Source organism: Bos javanicus, chromosome 16 (genome assembly GCF_032452875.1).
Source record: "Bos javanicus breed banteng chromosome 16, ARS-OSU_banteng_1.0, whole genome shotgun sequence".
NCBI classification, from domain to species: domain Eukaryota; kingdom Metazoa; phylum Chordata; class Mammalia; order Artiodactyla; family Bovidae; genus Bos; species Bos javanicus.
In genome coordinates, this window is record NC_083883.1 from 71787347 (window position 1) to 71804760 (window position 17414).

Below are 17414 nucleotides of genomic sequence, written 5' to 3' on the forward strand. Positions count from 1 at the left end.
AACAATAAATCAACCTCCAGACACACACTCAATTGCCCACTCAGCTCCTCTACTGGGCCGTGTAATAGGCATCTCTCTCCTCACAGGTCCAAAACTAGTAAGTCCTCGATCTTTTCTCCTCCCGTAGTCTTCTTCACTTGAATTCACGACAGTTCCATCATTGTTCAAGCTGAAAACCTTGGAGTCAGTCCTGACTTCTGTCTCTCTCATACTCGCACCCACTCCATCAGCAAACATGCAGATTCTGACCGCTTCTCCCCATGTCTCCCTCACCCTGCTCCAAGCCCGCATCAGCCCTTGCCTGGTTTGCAGTAGTCTCCTCAATGGCCTCCCTGCCTCCACTCTTGTGCCCTGTAGTCTGTTGTGAACATCCCAGGAGGTAGACTATCCTGTGAAGACAGGGGTCAGGGCAGTGCCCTTCAGCGGGGCCCCATGCTGTCTGGAGCAGTGGTCCATACTACCTCTCCGCCTGCATTCCTAGGGTTCGCTCCCCTTCTCACACCCCTCCAACCACAGGGGCCTCAAACTCACCAGGCATGCTCCCAACCTGAGGGGTTGGGGTTTGCAGCTCCTCGGCCTGGACGCCTTTCCGGGTTTCCACGTGCTCACTACCTCTCCTCCTGGGCACAGCCTCATTCCTGTCTTTGTACAAAAACTTCCTTTTCGGTGAGGCCTTCCCCAGCCTCCTCGCACCACCCTCCTCCAATTTCTGTCCTGTGATCCTTTCTTTTTCTGTATGATACCTATCACCAAACATACTATAATATTTATTTGTTTTATCTTTCATTAACTTTTAAATATTTTTATGTCTTTATTTTTTTTAATAAAGTCTTTATTGAATTTGTTACAATGTTATTTCTGGTCTACGCTTTTGGTCCCAAGGTATGTGGGGTCTTAGCTCCTCGACCAGGGATCGAACTCTCACCTCCTGCATTAGAAGGTGAAGTCTTAACCACTGGACCACCAGGGAAGCCGTATAATCTTTATTTATCTGGTTTACTATTTGTCACCCCTACTGCGTAATCAGTGTTAAAGAATCCGCCTGCAATGTAGTAGACATGGGTTTGATCCCTGGGTTGGGAAGATCCCCTGGAGAAGGAAATGGCAGTGCACTCCAGTATTCTTGTCTGGAGAATCCCGTGGACAGAGGAGCCTGGAGGACTATAGTCCAGGGGATCTTAAAGAGTCAGAGGAGACTGAGCATGACTGAGAACGAATGGGAATTTAAGTCCCTAAGGTTAGAGATTTTTACCAGACACACAGTTAAGTGCTCAACAAATACTTGTCAACTGAGTGAATGAACAGGAATCAATTGTTCTGATGTGTCGGTGTCAGCTTTTGCACTCAGCCAATGAAAGGAAGGGCAAGAAAACACCTTAGACCGTCAAGTTCAGGTCTTCCTTCAGTTGAAGGACACTGAGCTCTAGCAAGGAGGCGGATATTCCAAGCATCACAGCACACTGGCTTTAGAGCTGGGCTGGGAATGGATACCCTCAGCTCTCAAACAGAGCCTGTCCTCTGGCCCTCCTGCCACCCACGGAGGTCACTCCATTCTGACAGCAATTTCCAGTCTCCTGAGCTTTGGTAAAATTAGAACAAGGAACCTACAGAAAACAAAGAAATGAGCTATGGGGCAGGGGTATTTTTAGGCTCGCTGGTTTCTAAGTGCACACATATAGAAAGGTCTACCCATATGGCTATATATAGTGGCTAAATCAGGAAGTCAGTTGAGTGGTGGGTCAGCTTTTCTGGGGGTGGCTGAGTGGGGCTGTTACCACACGATCAGTTTCCAGCCAGAGTGGCCGATTCCAAGGAAACTGAGCCTGCTGAGTCATCTGGAAGCACATACCTCACATGGGGTGCTCAGAAAGACTCTGAGGACTCAGATCCTCCTTTTTCTTCTCCTCAATCAGCCAGAAGTTACCAGTGAAACTCCAAGGCCCACCTGGCATCTTAAGGTCAAAGTCTCCCCAATGCTGGCTTGCTATCTTGGGGGCAGATGGGGATGGAGACTGAGCAGTGACCTGGAGCCTCTGTGTGCCCAGCTGACCACAGAGGCCTCCTGGGCTCTGGTCCCTTTGTCCACCAGGACTTCCTAAGACCTCAGACCAGATATAAAAGATGAGACCTAGATTAGCATAAAGCACTTCCTAGTGGACAAACATTCTGTTCATCACGTATGGATCTCATTTTATACAACAACTTACTAGGGAGATACTCGTAAAATTGTCTACAGTTTAAAAAAAAAATTCTCTCCATTTTACAGTTGGAGAAACTGAGGTAAAGAGTGAGTAAGTGATGTATCACCCAGGTCTCAGCTTAAGTGGTGGAGCCAAGCCATCTAGTCCCACAGCCCTCAGGCTAAGCTGCACTGGCCAGAGGGAGAGCACTTCTGGGGCTTTGAGATTCGTGGCTGATCTCGGTATTGATGCTGCAGATCTTTGACTGGTCTTTGAGCTAAGTGATGAACGTGTAGCAAGCACATCAGTTGCTTATGAAAAGGAATGAGGGTAAGTCTGTTCCTTTTATCTGGGAGAAGCCGAGGGACGAATCCAGAACCTTCATGGAACATGCTGGAAACAGGTTTTATAGTAGCTGTAATGGGAAACCGCTCAGCAGGGTGACATGGTTATGGAAATAGGGGCTAGTGTCCCTCTGCAAGGCTGGAAAAGGACCGAACACCAAAGCTGGGGTAGATCCTTGCCCTCATGTGGCTTATGTTGTAATGGAGGGACACGGACAATGACCACGAACAAATGAGATCACTAAGATGGTTATAAAGGGGCTAACCAAAATAAAACAAGGGAATGGGAAGGGTTATGGGTTGAGCTGTGTTCCCCCAAAAGCTGTTGAAGTCCTAAGGCCCAGAGTATGACCTTATTTGGAGGTAGAGTCTTAATGGAGGTAATTGCGTTAAAAAGAGATCATTAGGGTGGGCTCTAGTCCAATATGACGGGTATCCTTATAAAAGGGAAAATGTGGAGACAGGCACACCAGGAGCATGCCATGTGAAGAGGAAGAGAGCTCAGAGTCAAGAACACCAAAGATGGTCCATCCTTTGGAAGCTCGGAGAAAGCATGGAGCAAGTTCTCCCCAGAGCCCTCAGAAGGAACCGACTCTGCCAGCACCTTGATCTTAGAAGCTTCTAGCCTCCAGAATAGGAGACAGTAAATCTCTGCTGTTTAAGCCACTGGTCTGTGGTGCTTTGTAATGGAAGCCCTAACAAACTAATGGGCTTCCCTGGTGGCTCAGATGGTAAAGTGTACAATAATTACCACCTGCAATAAAACAAGATAATGAAATTGGAGACCTGGGTTCGATCCCCGGGGCCGGAAGATCCCCTAGAGGAGGAAAATGGCAACCCATTCCAGTATTCTTGCCTGGAGAATCCCATGGACAGAGGAGCCTGGTGGGCTACAGTCCATGGGGTCTCAGAGTTGGACAGGACTGAGTGACTAACAGAGAAGGCAATGGCAACCCACTCCAGAACTCTTGCCTGGAAAATCCCATGGACAGGGGAGCCTGGTAGGCTGCAGTCCATGGGGTCGCTAAGAGTCGGACATGACTGAGCGACTTCACTTTCACTTTTCACTTTCATGCATTGGAGAAGGAAATGGCAACCCACTCCAGTGTTCTTGCCTGGAGAATCCCAGGGATGGGGTAGCCTGGTGGGCTGCCGTCTATGGGGTCGCACAGAGTCGGACATGACTGAAGCGACTTAGCAGCAGCAGCAGCAGCAGAGTGACTAAGTTTCACTTTCAACAAGCTTAACACACAAAAAGGATTAATTTAGCTAACAGATCAGTTTAGGTCTATCTGAGGAGGTAACAACTGGGCTGAAGCCTGAATGTTGAGAAGAAAAATCGGCAGAAGACCCACACCCCAGACACGGGAACTAACTCAGCATATCTATGGAAAGGCCCATGTGGCTGGAGCAGGGCAAGCGAGGGCAGAGAGAATAGAACCTTCATGGAACGTGCTGGAAATTGGGGTTTTACACCAACTGCAACGGGAAACCACTCAATGGAGTGACGTGAGACCCGACTTTTCCCTTTAAAAGATCCCTCCGGCTGCTCTGTGGAAAATAAGCTTGAGGATCAGGTAAGGGGAGACCAGTTAGGAGAGCGAGGTTCACGGTCAGAGGAGAAATGAGAACCCCTGGCTGAGAGCACTGGCAGAGGAGAGGGGAGAAGTGCTCTGGTTTGTGATGAACTTTGGGGAACTCTAACAGGACTTGCCAGTCCTGGGGCGAGAGAAAAAGGGACGTATGGAAGACAACCCCTAGGACTTTGGTGTCTAAGCAGCTGAAAAGACCGTGGTGCTTTTTACAGTGGGAGTGGATAGAAGACGGAGTTTCTTGATGAGGAATAGCCAGTCAGCTCCCACCCAAATAAGATTTATAAGATGAGACCAAAGCAAAGATTAATGAGACATGGACCCCCTCCTAGAACTCAGGGTTTGAAGGAGGCAGACACATAAATAAATTGTATGCATACACCACATCCAGCAGCTGGCTATGCACAGTTAGGAGTGACCAGGGAAGTCGGCCAAAGGAGGAAAAGGTTTCTGTTTTACTTTTTCAGGAAAAAGTTTCTGTTTTACTTTTTCAGAATAACTTCAGACTTCTACAAACATTGCCAAAACAGTACAAAGAATCCCCAAATACCCTTCACCTAGTTTCCACACATGTTAACACTATACAAATTAACGGTACAGTCATCCAAACCAGGAAATTAGCATTAGCTACAAACCTCATTCAGATTTCATCAAGTTCCCCATCTGGTCCAGAGCCAATCCAGGATCACTGTAGCACGTGTTTCCTTAGTCTCTCCAGCTGGGACAGCACCTTCACCTACTCGGCCATGGCCTTCGTGCTCTTGAGTGCTAGCCAGCGGTTTTGTAGAGTATGCCTCCATGGGAGTTGGTCTGCTGTGTCCTCAGGCTGTGCATTTTTTTTCCAAATTTATTTATTTTTTATTTTTGGTTGCGCTGGATCTTTTTGCTGCACGGGCTTTTCTCTAGTTGTGGCGAGTGGGGTCCACTCTCTAGTTGCGATGTGCGGGCTTCTCATTGCAGTGGCTTCTCTTGTCTGCCCTAGGGCTCACAGACTTCAGGAGTGGCAGCATTCAGGCTCAGCAGTTGTGGCACATGGGCTCAGTTGCTGCGAGGCACGTGGGATCTTCCCAGACCAGGGATCAAACCCGTATCTCCTGCATTAGCAGGCAAAATTCTTTACCACCGAGCCACCAGGGAAGCCCCGGGTTGTGCATTTTGACAAGAACACCACAAAAGTGATGCTGTGCGCTTCTCAGCACATCCTATCAGGCAGCACACGAGGCCAGTAAGCTGTTACTTGTTGATTCTGATCACCCGAGTCGGGTGGGGTCTGCAGGTTTTTCCACTGTAAAGTTATTCTTTTCCCCGTTGAGTTAATAGGTATCTCATGGGGAACTACTTTGAGATGATGTAAACATCCTGTTTCTCATCTTATTTTCACCCGCAAATGTTTGTTTCCGCTGATGAGTCTTGCTTAAAACAATCACGACCGTGGGTGTCTGCCAAGGGTGGTTTTCTATTTCCTTCACGCCTTCGAATATTCAACAGTCAGAATTTTTTCTGTAAGAAGGCTCTCCCTTTTCCCTTATTTGTTTACTCAAATATTTACTGTATCATTACAGACGTATTATTTCCTATTTTTTCCTCTTATTCTATAAGTTATAATCTATTGTGATCATTTTTGTTGTTGCTCAATCTCAAGTTTGGGAGTCAGGAGCACCTCCAAGTTGGCTTCTGTGTTCAAGAGGAAAATTTTGGAGCAAAACTTAGGACAAAGTTATGACAGGGAGGCAGAGGGAGAAGGGAGAGGAGAGGCTTCCCAGCCTGGAGGGCAGCCGTGGGCCCTACACCCAGTCCTCTCTAAGGATGCTGGCCAGACTCTGAGCTGGCTGTTCCTGACCACGAGGGCCAGGAAGATGCAGCCACATGCCTTGGTCAGGGGGAACAACCTCCACTGAAGGTGCCCTGCCTCTAGCAGGACCTCCCCAGGGACCGACCAGCAGGCTGCAGCTCTTGGGCTGTTAAGGCATCTGCCTGGATCTGCTCCAGAGGAGCCGTCCACCATGTGCACTGACACCACCCTCCCAGCAGCCACTTCCTGCCCGATGCTGCTTTGTCAGAAAAGCCATCACCCAGAGCTCTGGGGATCCCCATTACTCAGCCCGTGACTGAAGAATGTTCCCTTGATCTCCCTACCTGAAGGGATTGTATCCGGGGAGGTGGTTTGACCCTCAGAGCTATGGAGTGACGAAACCCCTCGGCCTGGAGACCATCTAAGCGAGACTGGCTATCGTTTGGACTGGTTTGCTGTTGTTTTTTTCAACCCAGGGCCTCGGTAAAGTCTTGCAGGGATGCCCAATAGGTAAAGTAGGTGGGAGCGGGCAAAGGGGTTGGGGGGGTGGCAGTTGGATTTCCATCAGTCTGGTCCAAGCCCCTGTTGACAGAGATGGAGCTAGGCCCCAAAGGGAAATGGTTTATCTAAGGTCACAGGGGCAGTGGGTGGCTAGGCAGGACCAGGACTCAGTGTCCGGAATCCTTGTGTCCTCCTCACCGCTGCACATTCCCAATCCACTGGTTTCTTGTTTATCGATGACTGATGAGGCCACAGCCTGGGTTTCCTTGTCCGTTTCCCTTGTTATCACAGCAGGCAAAGAGATAGAGACCAGTCTTCCAGGCCCTTCTGTGGCAGGGCCTCTTGGCAGGTGAGACTCACTGACCCTTCAGCCCCAGGGAAGAGGAGCTGTCCTGGGTGGTTTAGCAAGTCAAGGCCAAACTCACCTGTTAGTTTCTCCTGGCTGGAGGCCCATGACCTCACCCAGATCTATTGCCAAAGGGCTAGAATCTGGGTACCATTTCTTCCTTCCGTCCCTTCTCTTCCTTCAGGATGGGAAGCATCCTTTTTCCCTCTTTTAAATTTCAAATTAAAAGCTTTAAGATAGGTTAAACATTCACATGACTCAAAATTCAAAAACTACAAACATCATACTGCAAGAAGTCTCCTTTCCAATTCTGCCCTTTGGACTTCCCCGCCCCAGGGCAGTCACTGTGGTTCATCTCTTGTGCAACCTTCCAGAGACCTTTGTCAGGTTAACAAACTTTTTCTCCAAAAGATGAGATAGTAAAATAGTAAAATATCTTTGGCTTTGCAGGTCATAGGGCCTCTTTCAACTCTGCCATCGGTGGGAAAGCAGACACAGATGACACAGAAATGAATAAACGTGGCTGCGTTCCAATGAAGCTTCATTTAGGGACCCTGAAATTTGAATATCATGTAATTTTCACATATCACAAAATATTCTCCATTTTTCCCAAACATTTAGAAAAGTGTAAACCACGTTACCTCACACGCAATACAAAAATGTAGTATTTCAATGTTCAGATAAACCGTAACGTATTCAAACGCTATCCTGTTGGTGGACTTCCAGCCTAGTTCCAGGCCTTTGCTATTACAGAAAATACTGCAGTGTAGACACCTGCCCATACATCATGCCACATACAGGTGACGTCTCTGTAGGATACATCTGGGGACAAGCTTGATCAAATCTGAACAGGCTTTCTACTCCTCCCAGGCACCTCCATCCCTTTCCTCCTCTCTTTAAAGTCTTCATCTTGCTCCCTGAGTACTAATCAGTTAACATCACATATACTCAGAGCTTCACAAGCTCGAACCCTGGCATGTTTCTGCAGTGATGCTCTAACCACTTGGCCCTGCCCCAGGCCAGTCCCTGCTGTAGTTCTCACCTGAACTTTGGACTCCTAGTGGGATCCTGACTTGACTCTGTCACTGCTCCAGCCCTTCCTCAGGGAGCCCCGGAGGATGCATCAAAGTCACCAGTCTATTTCTGATGACTTCTCATTGGCTTCTCCAAGGGAAGCCAGCGTTCACTGTGCAAGAAAAGCCACAACCCTTAGAGGGGCATTTAACACCGCCACCCCACCCATGGTTTGACCCTTCCTGTGACAGCTTCCCTAGTAGTTCAAATGGTAAAGAATCTGCCTGCAATGCAGGAGACCTGGCTTGGGAAGATCCCCTGGAGAAGGGCATGGCAACCCACTCCAGTATTCCTGCCTGGAGAATCCAGGGGGTTGCAAAGAGTCAAACATGACTGAACGACTAAGCACTGCACCACACGACAGCTTAGCGCCTGAGAGTAGACCTTGGAGCCAAACTGGGCTCAATCCTGGCTCTTCTCAGAGGTCTGACTTTGAGCAAACAAACTTGTCCATGGTGAAAGCTCAGTTTTCTGACCAGTGAAATGGGCAGAGCAATAGTCCTCACCTTCGAGGATGGTTGTGAATTAATCCACAGAAAGCACTTAGAACCGTGGCTGGCACATACCACACACAGTGTGTGCTGTGTCATTGCCTTATTTTTAAACTCAGTCATAGCTTTCTCTCCCACACTCAGCACCCACGTTTCGCCTCCTCAGGCTCCCGGCTCTGTAGCCCTACTAGACTGTGGCCATTTGAACTCACCCCACGCCCCGTGACCTTTCTGGCTTTTATCCCTGCTGCTCCTTCCGGCTGGGCAAGCCCTCCCCTCCCTGCTCCCCATTGAAATGCTATCCATTTTCCAAAGCCCAGCTCAAAGGCATTTTCCTTTCAAGGCCTCGGTCTCCTCCTGTCTTGTATTTCCCCTTCCTTCTCAGCTTGTATGATTGCCTTTCCACAGCCTCCTGCATTTGTGTGAGAATCGTATATGCTTTTGCCATCCCTCAAACTCGACTGCCAACTACCTGAGGGCAAAGCTAGGATCTTATTCATCTCCTAGTTCCCTGTAGCACTTAGCACAGAAACTTGCATGTGGGAGTATACAAATGCCTTTAAATTTAATTGCAAACTTGAACTCATTGGGGATGCAGAATGTGGACATATGAAGAAATACTTATGCTGCCCAACGTAGGACTCATTACTTCTCCATGGTCTAGAAGTCACATTCATATAATCAGTGGGCACCAAGTTTTCCCCAAACCCCACAGGCAGGTTGGAGACCTGCAGGCTTCTGCTGATTCATTCCCTGTCATTCTGCCTTTGATTAAACAGATTCTACAGTCCTGCAAGGGCTTTCCTGGTGGCTCAGTGGTGAAGAATCTGCCTGCCAATGCTGGAGATGCAGGTTTCATTTTTGGTCCGGAAGATCCCCTGGAAGAGGAAATGGCAACCTACTCCAGTATTCCTGCCTGGGAAATCCCATGAACAGAGGAGCCTGGCCGGACTGTTGTCCCTGGGGTCACAAAAGAGTGGGACACGACTTACTAACTGACCAACAACAACTAAACAACAGTCCTGCGAACAGTGTTTGCTTTGCAATCAGCATCCAACTGTCTTTCATTCCTCCCATAAGATAAGGACCAGATGAAAGAGAACCCAGCTGCGTGCAGGATCTCAGTAGCTTTGGGGTGCAGACACCCGACATGAATCAGGAACTTTCTACTCCTCACGTAACGGGGCTCCAAACAATCTAGATTGGTAGCCTACTTTGCTTATAACCAAAAATCTCTCTGAATACAGTTGTGACCGTGTGTGTGACTGGAGCTCAAAGAGAGCAAGGTCACCAAGCCACATATCTATGGAGACCATGTTGGGTTACAGGTAATAGAAATCCTAAATACCTGGCTTCTTCTGCCCTCATGTAACATAAATCCTGATGTCTTGAGGACCATGCCCTCCATGGCCCAGGCTCCTTCTGCTCTTCTGCTCTGCCATGAGATGTGACTTCCATCTTCAAGGTTGCCCTATGGTCATAACGTGATCACTGTGGCTCCAGATATCACTCCCGCCAGACAAGAGAAAGGAGAAAGCGGGCGAGGGGCAAGTGGCACAGTTGAGCCAACTTCCTTTAGAGCTTTCTCAGAGCCCCTTCAAGCGACTTTCACTCATTGGACTGCCAAAAAGTTCTTTTTTTTTTTTTTTTTTGGTAAGATGGCAGGTAACATTTAGTTGTCTTTAACGTCATTCGGAACAATTTCGTTACACTATATTGTGATAGCTTTCATATTAGCATGCATTTTTAAAAAATCAACACTGGTCAATTTTTGTGTAGCCATTTTAATACTGAAGACGGAAGAAAAGCAACATTTTTGGCATATTATCTTTATTACTTCAAGAAAGGTAAAAATGCAATGGAAATGCAAAAAATGTGTTCAGTGTATGGAGAATGTACTGTAACTCATCAAAAGTGTCAAAAGTGATTTGCAAAGTTTCGTGCTGAAGTTTTCTTGCTGGATGATGCTCCACAGTCTGGTAGACCCGCTGGAGTTGATAGTGATCAAATCGAGGCATTAGTTGAAAACAGTCAACCGCAATACACCACGAGGGAGATAGCCAACATACTCAGAATATCCAAATCAAGCACTGAAAACCATTTACACCAGCTTGGTTATGTTAATTGCTTTAATATTTGGAGTCAACATAAGCGAAAAAAAGCTTCTTAATTGTGTCTCCATATACAATTCTCTACTCAAATGTAACAAAAACATTCCATTTTTAAAACAAATTGTGATGGGCGATGAAAAGTGGATACTGTATAATACTGTGGAATAGAAGAGATCATGAGGCAAGTGAAATGAATCACTACCAACCACACTAAAGTCTGGTCTTCATCCAGTGAAGGTGATGTTGTGTATATGGTGGGATTGGAAGGAGTCCTCTATTATGAGCTCCTCCTGGGAAACCAAATGATTGATTCCAACAAGTACCACTCCCGACCAGACCAACTGAAAGCAGCACTCGATGACAAGCGTTCAGGATTAGTCAACAGAAAACAATCTTCCACCAGGATAACACAAGGCCGCATGTTTCTTTGATGACCAGGCAAAAACTGTTGCAGCTTGGCTGGGAAGTTCTGATTCATCCCCTGTATTTACCAGCCATTGTACCCTCGGATATTACATTTATTTTGGTCTTTACAAAATTCTCTTAATGGAAAAAATTTCAATCCCTTGGAAGATTGTAAAAGGCACCTAGGAACAGTTTGTTGATCAAAAAACGATAAAACGTTTGGGGAAGATAGAATTATGAAACTGCCTGAAAAATGGCAGAATGTAGTGGAACAAAATGGTGAATACATTGTTCAATAAAGTTCTTGGTGAAAAAGAAAAAAAAATGTGTATTTTATTTTTACTTTAAAACTGAAGGAAGTTTTTGGCCAACCCAATACCTCTCTTGGCCATACCTGTGTCCCATGCACACCATCACTTCAAAACGTAGTTTCTTAGCTGGGAAATGTAGTTTCTTAGCTCAGCACTTTGCTCCCCCAAATAAACTTTGGGGTTTTGTTAGTAATGAAAAAGGGGGGAGTAGAGATGGGGTTGGGAGTTAGCTCTCTCTGCCAAAATTGGGACAATCGAGGAAGACTTCCTGGAAGAAAGGGGCCACAGTCGGATCCAATAAGAGCTCACCTCATGCCAGGCACTTCAAGTACAGGTGGGGGAGGGGAGGCTTCTGTTATCTTCCTGTGGGAGGGAGCAGTTCCAGTTTCCCTTTTAGAGATAAGGAAAATGAAAGCTAAAGCTGTTCAATAGCTCACCCAGGGTCATGGAAATGGCAGTTCCGATTCAAAATCCAGAATCGGCCTGGCTCCCTTGTCCCTGCAGGCTCCGTGCCTATGTGAGAGGAAGGAAAGAAGGGGGTTCAGGGATGGGGAGGCTCTCGGTGTTTTTCCAGAACAGCACTCTGACAACGTTAGGAGGAAAAGGGAGTGGAGAGGCCCAGATTGCTCCAAGTGGGTATTTCCAAACATAGGGGTTATCTTACTTATCTATGGGCTAATTGCCAGAATAGTTGAATCAGTTTTACACTTAAAAAAAAGAAAAGCATTAGCATGAAATAAAAATCAAAAATGAAATGGCAAACTGAGGAGACACGTGGGAAATGAGAGCACCTTTCGATGGGATCTCAGAGACAGGGTCAGGGAGAGGGTGGGAGGACCAACAGGGCGGGGGTGGGGTCTCTGCTCTCACCAAGTCCCTTCTGCCACCTGCCAGGACCTGGGGAGGTGAGTCCTGGCAACGTTCTTGCCTGGGGCTGGCGGCCAGCAGTGACAGGCAGGGTGCCTTCCTCCTGGGGCCTCGTTCCTGTCCCCCGAGTCCCCTACGAGGCTCAACAAGTGGAAAGGGAACTCGACTCCCTCCTCTTCCACAGAGATGTCTCTAGACCAGGGAAAGCCTAGGGCCTCGGGTTTCACCCCAGATTTGGGCCCCTGGTGTTAGAGCCTGCGGGGGTTGGGGGTGGGGGAGCCCAGGCAGTGGCTGTTCTCGAGCGCCCCCTCTGGGCAGGACCTGAGACTGCACACAGGGTGAAGAAGTCAGATGTGTCTGGGGCTCCTTAGGAGCTGGGTGGCCTGAAGCAAATTACTTGACTTCTCTGACTCTCACCTTCTGCATCTGAGAACCAAAATAATCCTACCTTGCGGGACTTAAGGGAGGAAAAAGACAAGGTGTTGTATCAATACATAGCCTTGTATCAACACGCATGTAACCTACTAATTTCATTAATGTAATTGTTATTATTGCTGCCTAAAACCTGAAATACAGAAAGAGGGACAGGTTGATGGGGGTGGCAGGGGAGGCTGGAGATGATCAATTACCGCCCTTTCAAAGAGAAGATAGTTCCCATCTCTTGCCTTAGTGAATGCATAGAAGGGCTGAAAATGCGGGGGAAAAAAAAAAAATCCCAACACTATATGAATTAATCAGTAAACAGGGGCCTGGTAAGCCCCCATGATGTGCTCAGCATAGTTCTAAGTTCTCTGACAAATGTATAAAAAGTAGAGTGAAAACTCAGCTAATCCAATCATCGAGAAGTTGTGGAAGGTGAATTTTCTGGACACCTGAAAATTTACCAGCCCCACACACTTCAAGCACTTTTATATTTTAAAAAAATGTTAAATACTTTTGATGAGAATATGTTTTAAGCGCACTATGCTCATCTCTGGCTTCCTAGAGAGTATTGAATACATTGTGTGTTCCCTTGTCCTGTGATATGATGGCCCTGGATCCATGGGATCATAGAAAAAGCAAGAGAAGTCCAGAAAAACATCTACTTCTGCTTTATTGACTATGGCAAAGCCTTTGACTGTGTGGATCACAACAAACTGTGGAAATTTTTCCAAGAGATGGGAATACCAGACCACCTTACCTGCATCCTGAGAAATCTGTATGCAGGTCAAGAAGCAACAGTTAGAACCATACATGGAACAATAGACTGGTTCCAGACTGAGAACGGAGTACATCAAGACTGTATATTGTCACCCTGTTTATTTAACTTATACGCAGAGGACATCATGCGAAATGCCGGGCTGGAATCAAGATTGCCAGGAGAAATATCATTAACCTCAGATATGCAGATGACACCACTCTTATGGCAGAAAGTAAAGAGGAACTAAAGAGCCTCTTGATGAAGGTGAAAGAGGAGAGTGAAAAACCTGGCTTAAAACCCAACATTCAAACAACTAAAATCATGGTATCCAGTCCCATCACTTCATGGTAAATAGATGGGGAAGCATTGCAAACAGTGACAGGCTTTATTTTCTTGGGCTCCAAAATCACTGCAGACGGTGACCGCAGCCATGAAATTAAAAGATGCTTGCTCCTTGGAAGTAAAGTTATGATCAACCTAGACAGCATATTAAAAAGCAGAGACATTACTTTGCCCACAAAGGTCTGTCTAGTCAAAGTTATGGTTTTTCCAGTAGTCATGCATGGATATGAGAGTCGGACCATAAAAAAAGCTGAGCACTGAAGAATTGATGTTTTTGAACTGTGGTGTTGGAGAAAACTCTTAAAAGTCCCTTGGACTGCAAGGAAATCAAACCAGTCAATCCTAAAGGAAATCAGCCCTGGATATTTACTGGAAAGACTGATGCTGAAGCTCCAATACTTTGCCCACCTGATGCAAAGAAGTGACTCCCTGGAAAAGACCCTGATGTTGGGAAAGATTGAAGGCAGAAGAAGAAGGGGACAACAGAGGATGAGATAGTTGGATGGCATCACCGACTCGATGGACGTGAGTTTGAACAAGCTCTAGGAGTTGGTGATGGACAGAGAGGCCTGGTGTGCCGCAGTCCATGGGGTTGCAAAGAGTCAGACACAACTGAGTGACTAAACTGAACTGAACTGCAGACTGTGGAGTAAGGGTGGCTGTTTATTTCACCCTCATGGTTCCTGGACACCACTGTATTTTCACACCTGCATTTATACTTTTTCTAGGATTCTGTCACTGTCAGGCTTTCGTGTGCTGATTTTCCCTTCTCTTTTTGAGCCTCCCTCTAGCGCTTTCACTTTACTGCTTTTAATCTCCTCTAAGCTTGGAGACCAGGCACAAATGGTTCATCTTTCACAGCTCATCTCAGTCCAGGTATGGGGAATATTACAATTTATCAAATACCTACTATGGGGCCTAGATAGCCACCCAGGTGGCTTAGTGGTAAAGAATCCACCAATGCAGGAGACACAGGAGAGGCAGGTTCAATCCCTGGGTCAAGAAGACCCCCTGGAGGATGGAAACCCACTCCAGTATTCTTGCCTGGAAAATTCCATGGACAGAGGAGCGTGGTCTCAATGAGTTGAACACGACCTAATGACTGAGCACCACGTGCCGAGCATTTTACCAGCTGTTTTGCAGCCCTTATTTCATTTTTCACAACAGCCCTGTGAGTTGGACATTTTTATCTCCATTTTATAGATGTGTGGACTAGAGCTCAGAGAATGTAAGCAACTTGCCCAAGGTCACACAGCGGCCGGTGAGTGGCCAGGTTAGAATTCAGATGCAGTGTGTCCGACGCAGGGACCATCCAAACAGTTCCTGCCGAGCGTCATGGCACAACGTCTGTGCTAAGTCACATGCTGTTGCCTGTCCCTTGTTACTTTGTTGGGCTATGAGAGCTTTGTCTTCCTAAGTAGAACGTGAGCCCCTTGAGGGCAGTGACCTGGCTGCCCACTTACATACTGCCCAAACCATTGCCTAGTGCCAGGATCCAGGTGGTCAACAGTTGCTTTGCAAAGAGCAGGAGCCCGGAAGACAGGGGACAAGAGAAGGAAGCAGGCAGTTGCCCCTTGGCACCCAATCTCTCATACCTCCCTACGGCCTAAGAAATTCAACTTGCCCCTGGCATTCACTCAGCATCTGTGGGCCACTCTGGGGTGGGAGGGAGGAGAGGCTGTCCAGGCCGCTGGCGTCTCCCTGGGGGCGGACCGACTGACAACACGGAGGCTGAGCCGGGGTGAGACCCCACAGGGAGGGGGCCGTCCAGTAGGGAAGGCGGCGGTTGGGTCCAGGGTTTCTGTTAAAGAAATTCTAGAGCAGGTGCCTCTGAGGAAACTCCTTCTTACACAGCTTCTTTCCTGAAAGGAGAGTGAGCCAAGTGAGGGAACCCAGTTTTCCAGCCCGAGCAAACCAGGCCAGCACCCCAGCAGGGCCTGATTTTGCTAAGTAATGCTGGCTCTGAATCTTCGCTTCTATGACTCGAACCTGGAGGTGGAAAAACAGCCCCATCACATGACTTACGGATTTCGCCCTGACAGGACACTTTCTGTTTGTGTTTTGGTTCTCTGGCGGTGGCTCTGAGCTCAGAGGGGAGCCCCTCCCCACCCCGCCCATGTGACCGGGGCCGTGGGCCGTGTCACGTGACCACAGCTGCCCCGCGAGCCAAGCATTTCTCCAGGTGACATCATGGCCTTGCTGATTGCCCAGGTGTTTCAGGGCCTCCCGGGGCTGACACGGAATTTGCATCACTTCTGATGCTTGGCTCCCGATTTGTTTGTCTTTGGTTAATGGTAAATCTGGATTGGGGTCGAGGGAAGTTGTTGAGACGACCAGACGGTAAACACGTCTCACAAAAGCCTGGCAGCACCGGAACGTCCAGCCCCCCTGCCCCTCCCCCACACTGGGAGTCATCACGGGTCTTCCCGGCCCTGCCTGAGGCCCAGAGATTGTGACTGGGACACTGCGGCACCGTCCTGGGACTTACTGCAGTTTGGGGACCTCTGTGCACCAGCCTCCAAGACCCAGGGCCAGGCATTTCTGAGCCCTAAGCTTTTCCATGGCTCTTTCCTCACTTCCCTCTGGGTTTCTCTCCTCTCTGCTCAGGCCTTTTACCTGGAACCCCCCTCCCACTAACCTTGGGCAATCCATGAGCAATCCCTTCAGACCAGCGGAGGGCCAGGGCTGAGAGACTCTGCAGAGACCCCCTCCCCTCATTACCTTATTGAGGAGGAGACCCAGGCTGGAGGATTTCTTAATCTGTTTTTCTCATCCACCCATTTCCAGCAACTTTCACCTCACTGGCCTCAGTTTACCCATCTGCTGAGGAGTGGGAAACAAGCCCCATTCTTCCAAACAGAAAATGAAGACCGGGACGAGCTGGGTTTGCAAGAGGGCATGTTACCCCATCACTCCAGAGGTTCTCAAACTTGAATGTGCATCCGAACCCCCAGAGGGCTTGAAAACAGAGAGCTGTTCCTCCCCTCTACCCCAGGGATTCTGAGTCAGTAGGTAGGTCTGGGATGAGATCAGAAAATTTGCACATTTTTAGGCAAAGCTGATGCAGCTGGTTCAGAGACCACACTTTGAGAAGCACTGCTCTAAATCTCCAGAACTCATCCAAAAGAGAGGCTGTATATGTGGAGGGGCTTCCCTGGTGGCTCAGACGGTAAAGAATCTGCCTGCAAGGCAGGAGACCCGAGTGCAATCCCTGGGTTGGGAAGATCCCCTGGAGAAGGAAATGGCAACCCACTCCAGTATTCTTGCCTGGGAAATCCCATGGACAGAGGAGCCTGGTAGACTACAGTCCATGGGATCGCAAAGAGTTGGAAACAGCTGAGTAACACATACATGTGTGGGAGCCTCTCAAACTGTCTGAGGAAGCTGGCAGCTTGAAAGCAGCCATGATAGGAGTATTCACACCTCGAAAATCAGTAAATGCTACAGACCAGAGCTTTTTTTTTTTTTTTTGACATGGATCTGGTTTATAAACATTTACCGGGGCACCACTGGGTAAGAGGGCAGTCTTTCTCCTCCTCTTTGCTCCAAGACTGGCATGCTGTGACTCAGGAACAGAACAGGAAAACTCAATTAGAATTCTTTGTGCCTCCCTTTCGTTTTCTGTAAATTGGAAATAACAGCATCTATCTCAGTGGGTCATAAGAATGAAGCAAGAAAATAACTATGAATCACTTAGCAAAGTACTCAGCGTAGAGTAAGTGCTCAAAAACATTAGCTATTATTATTGTTACAATCCTTTGGATTATAGAGAATCTGTCCTTTGTCCCTACAAGATTATACAGTTCTATATAACTGTACACCCGGGAGGGGTGGAAACCGTGCCATTCGGGACTTCACAGACTTGTGGCCTGCTGGCA

The 17414-nt window shown here is 47.8% G+C and overlaps 1 long non-coding RNA gene across 2 annotated transcripts in view; it reads right to left on the bottom strand.

Annotated features, from left to right (window-relative positions):
- The window catches only part of LOC133228135 (uncharacterized), a 43017-nt gene extending 36851 nt beyond the window's left edge, over positions 1–6166 (bottom strand). Inside the window, exon 1 of one of the 2 annotated variants that reach the window (XR_009730086.1) lies at positions 4752–6166. This is a non-coding gene — a long non-coding RNA (uncharacterized LOC133228135). The remainder of the gene's footprint in view (positions 1–4751) is intronic. The other variant, XR_009730085.1, reaches the window with a different exon arrangement.
- Between the last annotated feature and the right edge of the window lie 11248 nt (positions 6167–17414).